Consider the following 6,415-nt stretch of genomic DNA (forward strand, 5'->3'; position numbering starts at 1 on the left):
CTTGTACCATTTCTAATGTAACTATTTCAAACTTTGAGGAGGATGGACTCCTCCCTAACTCATTCTATGAGGCCAGCATCATCCTGATGCCAAAACCTGGCAAAGATTCAATGAAAAAGAAGAAAACTTTAGGCCAATATCTTGATGAACATTGATTAAAAAAAAAATCGTCAGCAAAATATTGGCAAACTGAGTAGAGCAGAACATCAAAAAGCTTATCTGCCACAATCAAGTAGGCTTTAACCCTGAAATGCAAGTTTACTTCAACCTATACAAATCAATAAATGTGACTAATCACATAAACAGCACTAGGGACCAAATCCACATGATTATCTCAATGGATGAAGTAAAGGGTTTCAATAAATTCAACTTACATTCATGCTAAAAACTCCCAATAAACTAGATGTTGAAGACATGCACTTCAAAATAAGAGCCATACATGCAAACCTACAGTCAACGTCATACTGAACAGCCAAAAGCTGGAAGCATTCCCTTTGAAACTGGCACAAGACAAGGATACCATCTCTCACCCTCCTGTTTAACACAGTATTGTAAGTATTGGAATAGAGAGCCCAGAAATAAGGCCACACACCTACAACTATCTGGTTGTTGACAGAGCTGACAAAAATAAGCAATGAGGAAAGGATTCCCTATTCAATAAATGGTGCTGGGAGAACTGGCTAGCCATATGCAGAAAATTAAAACTGGACCCCTTCCGTATACCATATACAAAAATTAACCCAAGATAGGTTAAAGACATAAATGTAAAACCCCAACACGGAAAAACTCTGGAATACAACCTAGGCAATACCATTCAGGATACAGGCACAGACTAAGATTTCATGATGAAGATACCAAAAGCAATTGCAACAAAAGCAAAAGTTGACAAATGTGATCTAATTTAAACTAAAGAGATTCTGCACAGCAAAATAAACTATCAACAGAGTAGACAAACAACTTATAGAATAGGAGAAAATTTTTGCAAACTATGCATCTGACAAAGGTATAATATCCAACATCTATAAGGAACTTAAACAAATTCATAAGAAAAAAACAACACCATAAAAAAGTGGGCAGAGGACAATAATCAGACGCTTCTCAAAAGAAGAGATTTATGCAGCCAACAAACACATGAAAAAATGCTCAGCATCACTGATCATTACAGAAATGCAAATCAAAACCACATTGAAATGCCACCTCACACTAGTCAGAAAGGCTATTATTAAAAAGTCAGAAAAAAAAAGTAACAGAGGCTAGAAATGTGGAGAAAAAGGAACACTTTTACACTGTTTGTGGGAGTGTACATTAGTTTAACCATTGTGGAAAACATTATGGTGATTTCTCAAAGACCTAATACCATTTGATCCAGTGATCCCATTACTGGGTATATACCCAAAAGGATGTAAATTATTCTACTATAAAGACACATGCATGTGTATGTTTATTGCAGTACTATTCACAACAGCAAAGACACAGAATCAACCCAAATGCCCATCAATGATAGAATGGATATAGATAATGTCATACATATACACCATGGAATACTGGGCAGTCATAAAAAGGAAAGAGATCATGTCCTTTGCAGGGACATGGATGGAGCTGGAGGCCAATATTCTTACTAAACTACTGCAGAAACAGAAAACCAAATACCACATGTTCTTGCTCATAAGTTGGAGCTAAATGATGAGGTCACATGGACACATGGGGTGAACAACACTCCTTGTGGCTTATTGGAGAGTGGAGGGTGGGAGGAGGGAGAAGATCAGCAAAAATGATTAATGGGTACTAGGCTTAATAACTGGATGATAAAATAATTGGTACAACAAACCCCTTAACACAAGCTTACCTATGAAACAAACTTGCACATGTACCCCTGAAATTGAAAGTTAAAAAAAAAATTAGATTAAAAAATTATAATTTGAAGAACAGGGCCACAATCAATGTTCATTCAACCAGACTACACCCTTGGCACTGCACTAATCTGTGGTTTCAAAATTAATTTACAAATTTGGCAAGTGCTCAAAAATATAAAAGCCACCTCTTTAGAGGCCTTACTATGTGTTAAACTTTCTAAACACTTTATATTCATTATTTTCATTCCTCTGATGTAGGTATGACTACTTCCTCAAAGGTATACAAAAGTAATAATCTGCTCAAAATTATTCCATGGCGAAAAGATTAAAAACCAAGAATTCTAACTCCAGAGTTTATGCTTTTATCCGCTATCTTTTAACTCTTTCTCAAAAAAAGGTTTTAGGGAATTAAACAATTTGTTGAGCTGTGAAGACTTGCTGGACATTAAAAAATAATGTCAGATGAATGATGAACATATAGAATGTGTGTTTGTGTGTGTGTGTGTGTGTGTGTGTTTGATGTTCCCAATCATGCAAATGCTACCAGCACTATTTACAATAGCAAAGATACGGAATCAAACTAAGTGTCCATCAATGGGTGAATGAATCAAGAAAATGGGGCATATAGACACAATGGAATATTACTCAGCTGTAAAAAAAATCTTATCTACGTAGATAAACCTGGAGGATATTATGTTAATTGAAATAAGCCAGGCACAGAAATACAAATACTGTGTATTCTTCTGCATATGTGGAATCTAAACAAATGAATATCATGGAAGTATTATAAAAGAATGGTTGTTACCAGAGCCTGGGGTTTTTAAGAGGTAAGGGATGTTGTGAAGATATTGGTCAAAGGATACATAATTATAGTTAAATAAGTTCAAGAGACCTATTGTATAACATGGTGACTATAGTTAATGATGATATATTGTATTCTTGAAAAATGTTAAGACATCCATCCATTAAGTGGATGTTAAATACTCTCACAAGAAAAACAATGTCTATGTGGGGTAAAGCATTTGTTAATAAGCTATATTTAAGCATAGAAAAATGCATACATGCTTCAAAACATCATATGTTATATGATATATACAATTTTATCTGTCTATTTAAAAATAAATTAAAATGGTTGACAGTGAATCATTCTATATAGCTGCATGCTTTTTTTCCAGTAGTGATCAGATGCTGATTCTCAAATTACATAGGGTGGATGGCGTCTATGATGAATGATTTGGTGTTTTGCTGGGTGTGTATATACCAGAAAACAAAACAAACAAAATTAATTGGGGAGGGCTGGCAAAGAATTATTGGATTGCTGAGGAGTATTAAACAGAGTACATGGGAAAGGAAATGCTGGCAGCAACAAAGCAATCGTATTAAAGAGAATTGCGGGTCCAGGTATTGGGAGCACAAGAGGTTAAGGAACTAAGTGAAACATAAAAATAAAGGAAAGGATATTAGAGTTTATGACTTAAAGATGGAGAATTATGTTAAAATTCAGACTGTGACCATGAATATGGAAAACACAGGGTGAGACTGTCAAATCAGTAATCATAGTGTTTTTATTTTAGGTTGTATAATAATAGAGTTATGTTGAATTTAGTTACAACTTAAGCAATTTGTTTCACAGATGTAAAAGGCTATGTTTTGAACCTTCTATAAAATAACTATCTGATTTTGTAATGTTTACCTGGGTTCTCTGTCTAGTGACAGTAGTAGCAAACAATTGTTATGAATAATTATAACAATAGTTTTTTAATATAAAATGTTGTAGATGTATATCAGATATTTTGTTAATTTTGTTTTGCAGAAGTCAAATACAGCTATTTTTTTCCTGCCCCAAAGTGTGATGTTATTGTGGCTAGCACAGTGGAGTGTAGCATGGTCTGAAAATCTGATCTAAGGCTAGGCAAGGTGGCTCACACCTGTAATCCCAGCACTTTGGGAGTCCGAGACAAATGAATCACCTTAGGTCAGAAGTTCAAGAACAGCATGGCCAACATGATGAAAATCCATCTCTACTGAAAATACAACAATTAGCTGGGCGTGGTGGTGGGCACCTGTAATCCCAGCTACTTGGGAGGCCAAGGCAGAAAATCCCTTGAACCTGAGAGGCAGAGGCTGCAGTGAGCTGAGGCCACGCCATTGCACTCCAGCCTGGGCAACAAGAGTGAAACTCCATCTCAAAAACAAACAAACAAACAAACACACAACAAAAATTCTGATGTAAAATTATCATTATATTTTTTACCTTAATCTCTTTCAATCTCAGTTTCCTTGTTATGTGAAGAAGGAAGATAGTATTGAGTGCCTATTCAGTAGCAACCCTAAACTCTTTATACTTCTAGCTGAGAGAGTCATTTTCCCACAATAGAGGTCAAATATATGAAGACTCACTTCATTCAGCTTCCTCTTGTATAAAGTTTGGCTTTATGAGCAAATCATGACCAGTTACTCTTGAGTGAGCTTCTGCTAAGAGTGGAAATAGAAATAGGAGTGTTGTGGAAAGATGCTAGTCATGATAAAACAGAAAAATTTTATAAAAAACAACTTGTTTCCTTTATGCTTTAGAGGATGCCTTGTGTGGGTTTGATGGGTGTTTCTGCAGCTGTAATATGAACAAAGAGAGATATTATTGATATACTATAGGTAGAAAGTTGAAAATAACCTAGAATTACCTACTACAGACATACTGTAAGGGAAAAAATTGCACATATTATTAACTCATTTTAATGAGATATTTTATTCCTCTCAGCCAAGTGTCCTAACCAAAGAAATAATTTAAATGAAAAAGAGAACATCACCTGCACTGGTAGCATGTAGTTAATACTGCTTACTTTAAATAATTTTTTACCAACTTTATATAATGCAAATTAAAGTACAAACTAAAAATGGAGCCTATGTACAATATAACTCATCATTTTATCATAATCTACACTTGTGTTAAAACTACCTATAATTAAATGGCTAATTTGGCTTTTAGAACAGTCATAATATAACAATTAATGTTATTAGGCTTGTTTACCAGGTTAAGTTAAAAAATGAAGTTCTGTATTAGGGCTAAAAGAGAAGATGAAGTTTATGAGTGCTAATAGTAATACAACTTTGGAAGAGAAGAACACACTTTTAATCAAACAGTAAGAGTTTGATTAAAAAAATAAGAATATACCTAAATATCTATGCCTTTTGGCTAAGATCAAGTGTCATATCTGTTCTTATAAGTTAAAAATACTAAAAAAGTATTTTTCTTCATCTTTAAATAAGAGCATAACCTTATCTGCCTTCAAAAATGGCTATTTTCATATAATGTTAATTTAAAAATAATAAAAGAAAAAGGCATCATGTATCAGGCAAATTGCATTAATTGCATTGATTGCAAATTGTATTAATTGCATTGAAGGTTAAATCCTATTCTTTGTTTTTAACATCTCGCCCTACGTTTTAAATACAAACTTAAAATGCAATTAATAGTGACACTTTTTCTTCATAGCTTTGAAGTGCAAAATTAGAAAATGGCTAGAGGATGTTGCTACATAACCTTCTTAATGCTCTAGTTTGAACTATGGACCCTTATGCAAGCAGACTAAATGTACTATTTGGGGTACTACAGCCTATTTCTAGGAAGATGATTGTCTAATCATTTCAGAGAAAATGTCAGAGCATTTTCCCAGCAGATATGGGTAACACACAGCACAGCTGCAAATGTAAATTCTTCCAGACATGACTTCAGCCCTGAGAATCAGCTTTACTTCCTTCCTTAAAAGCTCTTTATAATCAAAAAGTAAGTAAGTATGTAAAGGTGATATATACATTAATTAGCTGGAACATGATTATCACTTCACAATGTAGAGGTATCTTAACAACATTAAGTGGTGCACCTTCAATATATACAATATTTATATTTCAATTATATTTCAATAAAGCTGTCTAAAAAAAAGAAAAAAAAATAGCTGTAAGAAAAACAAAAAATAAACAAGATTTTACCTGCCCATAAAATTTTTGGAATAATAAGTTCTCTATATTTATATAGATACCTTTGAGGACTTTATAAGACAAGGAAAATCTTGAATTCAGAAATGAAATGAGATATTTAAACTGGATGTTTGAAAGTTTCTAATTTCTTGCAGAGTAAGAAATGACATTTGCTATTTCTTTGTCTCCCAGGATCATATACAAATAATAATTTAATTAAATATGTGAATTAATTGTGTTTGTAATAGAGAAAAATTTGTGGTGACTGAATTATTTTATTTTAGAGTTAAATCTTTTAGTGTAACTGTGTGAGAATGAATACTATACATTTTTTGTAAGACAAAGTTGACTAATCCTTAGCGTATTTCTTAGAAAATTTCTTTTTATATAGGCCTCCATGTCTTTCCTCTCCAGTGTGAGGCACTTCATGGTGCATTTAAGCTTTGCCTTTTACTTTTGTTGACATATGATTTTGAAAGTTACTGATAGATGTTACAAGCAAGTTGAGAGGGCAGTGAATTACTAAGATTACACTTCCGAGCCATCAAATAGAGACCATGTATTCAGCTATAAATTCCTCTCTGATT

The 6,415-nt window shown here is 33.5% G+C and overlaps 1 pseudogene; it reads left to right on the forward strand.

The window, feature by feature from the left end:
* Positions 1–5,029: 5,029 nt before the first annotated feature.
* On the forward strand, positions 5,030–5,132 carry LOC112423754 (U2 spliceosomal RNA; annotated as a pseudogene).
* Positions 5,133–6,415: the final 1,283 nt, after the last annotated feature.

Source organism: Macaca nemestrina, chromosome 13 (assembly GCF_043159975.1).
Source record: "Macaca nemestrina isolate mMacNem1 chromosome 13, mMacNem.hap1, whole genome shotgun sequence".
Taxonomy (NCBI): Eukaryota; Metazoa; Chordata; class Mammalia; order Primates; family Cercopithecidae; genus Macaca; species Macaca nemestrina.